General features: G+C 45.6%; 1 protein-coding gene across 1 annotated transcript in view; it reads left to right on the plus strand.

Annotated features, from left to right (window-relative positions):
- The window catches only part of tei (irregular chiasm C-roughest protein teiresias), a 237,642-nt gene that overhangs the window by 222,267 nt on the left and 11,900 nt on the right, over positions 1-3,475 (plus strand). The window lies entirely within an intron of this gene.

Below are 3,475 nucleotides of genomic sequence, written 5' to 3' on the forward strand. Positions count from 1 at the left end.
GTCCTATGTAATTTTCTCGTAGGTCTAATAGTTTAGGAGTTATTGGCAAAAAACGAAAATTTGGAAGAAATTGAAGGGGTACCCCTTGGAAAAATCTCGGAAAAATCGAAAATCTTTTTTTGTTGTTTATTATTAGCAATGTTCTTCCGACGTCTGATTTCTTTTTAAAAAATGCATTTCTAAAGTGCATAAACTTTTGGGATTGACTGTATAGCCAATACATCCTTAACGGCCGATGCGACGTTAAGGCGTTAATTGACTTTTATGCGATGCGCCGTTCGCGGAGGGATTAAAGATAATTTCCCATTATTCCTTATTTAGCGCGAACGCGGCTGTCTCCATGTACGCGAGATATATACGGAGCGGCGCATTAATGAACCGACGTAAATTCAAGGGTCTCATGAAACGAGGAGGGGAGAGACACCCTCCGGAGGGACATTGTTAGGAGGAAGGGAAGGAAAAAAAGATGAAGCTGTCCCATAAAACTGCGTGCTTCGTAATTACCAGCGAATTAACGAGCGTCTCCTTGATTTATCATGCGACGCGGGATCGAACGAGAGACTGCGTGGCTCGTTGCGTGCTCATCGAATTTTCCATCCTCCGTCTGCTGGGTCAGCTAGCCTGGACAATAAGGAATACGACAGATCGGCTCGTACAATTTGTTCGATAGAATAGCTCCGGTCAATGTCTTATTCGGGGAATTGGATCGGGGAATTGTAAGAATCGTGTAAACATGTATGCGAGCGAGTTCCGCCAAATGACTCGTTGTTTAATAATAGAATTGTTATTCGGTAGAACGTGGATTTCGTAATAAGTTCTCTTGGTGGAAAGTCTGAATTTTATTATCGTTTCTAAGGGATCTTTGCCAAGTTGGACGTTAACCGAGCTTTCAGAAATGTTATCGGCCGACCCGTGACAAAGTTCGCCTTTTCTCAAAGGTACACGCACCACGGTCATTCGTTTAATGACTTCTTCGTTCCCTTTCATACCGTTCCTCCTTTCCTTCGGTTCTACGCCTCTGTTTGAAGTCTCCGTCGGCGTTGATATGCCGAGAGAATCGCGGCGCGGTTTGTTCTCCCCGCAATTGATTTCTGGTAGATTTTTAACGGCGCTGCAGAGAAAGAGGGGAGGGAAAAGGAGGTCAGATTTTCACGGCGGTGGCGGAGTTAAAAAGTTCCGACCGCCGAACCCCCCCGGCGTCACCCTTGTCTCCGTTCCTTTCTTTCTGACGGCTTAGTCAGCCTTCTGGTGGTTTATTTCCGTGGAATCGGCTTTTGTAGCTTTCGACGATGTGGGCCACTATCCGAAAAATGGGACAGGAAATGCGGTTAAGGCTTCTTCCAGAGTCACTGCGGGCACTTGGTTGTCTCTCGCCGCGACGCCTACCCTTTCTCTCGTCTTCCTTTTTCACGTCGTGATCCATGGAAGAGCCGACGACGACAACGACGACGTCGTCTCAATGGTTAAGCGAGAGATCGCGCGATACGCGAGTTCATCGAACGACTTCACCGAGCGAGTATGAATTTTAAAAGCCATTTCCCTGTGAAAGGTTCCCGCGGATTTGAAACAATTCGGAATTATCAATTCATGCGAACAAAGCCGAACCATATTTTCCATTCACGTTTCATACAATTAAGCTTTCGTTATTTCGACCTTTGTCAGCGTCCGAAAAAAATAATTTATATTTCTACCGTTTAATTGATACATCTTTTAAACCACCGGTACTTGCGAACAATTCGCGTAAAGAGTAAAATTTGAACGTCATTTGGTATTTGCTTTTTATGAAAGCTTGCGGGAACACGCGGTAATTAAAATAATATCAGGAGAATTCGTTAAATCCGTCAATGCAACATTTTTCCCCTTTGGTTGATAAATTTTTTTTTAAGTATTTACGAAATAAATATCCACATATAATCCATTAACTAGTAAAATATCAGTGTTATTCGGTATTTGCTTTGCGCAAGCTGCGGGAACACCGACAGCGGTGGTAATTGGAATAATATCAGAGGAAACTTGGAATTCATTAAGTTCGTCAATACGGAGAATATTTAATTACGCGATATTATTTCACGTTCTAAGTGTCGTCAAATATTATGCCACGTTTCATACGCAGCCGGATTCCGTGAGCGTTAATTCCGGTCGACGTTCAAACGTTCATTGACCGAGGCTAATTTATCCTGAGCGTTTTTCGGCTACGTAAAATCGAATGACGGACGCATCGAGGATCTAATAAAATGTTTCTGTCGCTTTGATGAAGGATCAACGCAACCGAGCAGCAAATTCGTGTTTGAACATCTCTCTTGGGTTCCGCGTAAGGCACATATTAAACGTACGCTAAAATTAGAATCTCATTCATAACGGGACGACAGCCGCGCGTGAAAATTACACGTACGACCCTTACGTCCCTCGTAGTTTCCGCGCAATAAATTTCCGCGGATCTCCTCGGTCGAGTTAAGAACGAACCGCGACGTTCTCTCTGGCCGAGCTCATCCGTCAAAAAGAGCGAAATAAATAAATAAATGAGAGGAGAAGAAGAGAGGACGAGAGGGGAAACCGGGGAATCCTCCTTCGATTCGACGACGGGACGCGAGTATTTCTCCTCGTTACGGTGGATTCCACCCTTTCGGGGCTCGACTAACTGGCGAGCTTTCGATTAATCGCCGGTGCAAAAAAGAGCGAGAGAGACCGGAAGGAACGAAGAAGGTGAGACAAAGAATGGGAGTAAGTGGTGGGTGGAGAAGGACGGAGGAACGCGCAACGGCGCGGAAGAGAGAGACTGCGTCCTCTTGTAAATGTACGAGGTAACAACCGGCGGGAAACGGACGGAAGTGGAATTGATAGCGGTGCAACCAAGGGGAAAAAACGTTCACCGCTTCGCGGGGATGCTTCCGTCGACGCCGAGAGAAGAGAGGAACAGCTACGCGGCGACGGGGAAGACCCGTAGGACCGACGGACGTCGAACAATGCCACGAATTTCGCGCGGCCGGCTCGGAGCGTCGAGCCGAGGCGAGCGGAAAAATCGTTGCGACGATAAAGAGCAGGTTGCAATTACTAGAGTAAAATAGGAATTGTGGAGAAAAGAGCGTTCGTTTGATGAATGGAAATAAGTAATGAGAAGGAGGCGAGTTCCGGTCGAAGGACGTGACCATTCTTCTTATGATAATGCTCTAATTGTCCAAGCACTTAACCGTAGACGTCTACCTGCAGTTTTATACGATTTCTTTCACGCACCCCTTTGTACATCTGTCCCATTTCGGTCGCGATCCGTCTAAACAATTCCTCCAAATTAGATATGATCAAAATTCGCGAATTTTTCGCCTTATGATAATAAACGTTACCGCGTTCAATTTTCGCGGTGCACACGCGACGCGAAAAAAAAAACTGGGCATCCCTCGAAAACGGGCTAGCCTTTAAACGAGAATTCGCCGCAACCCAAACAAAGTTGTTCCACCGGCAAAATTGCAAATTAACCCTT

This window comes from Ceratina calcarata, unplaced genomic scaffold (genome assembly GCF_001652005.2).
Source record: "Ceratina calcarata isolate Rehan_Ccalc_2016 unplaced genomic scaffold, ASM165200v1 scaffold106, whole genome shotgun sequence".
Classification (NCBI taxonomy): Eukaryota; Metazoa; Arthropoda; class Insecta; order Hymenoptera; family Apidae; genus Ceratina; species Ceratina calcarata.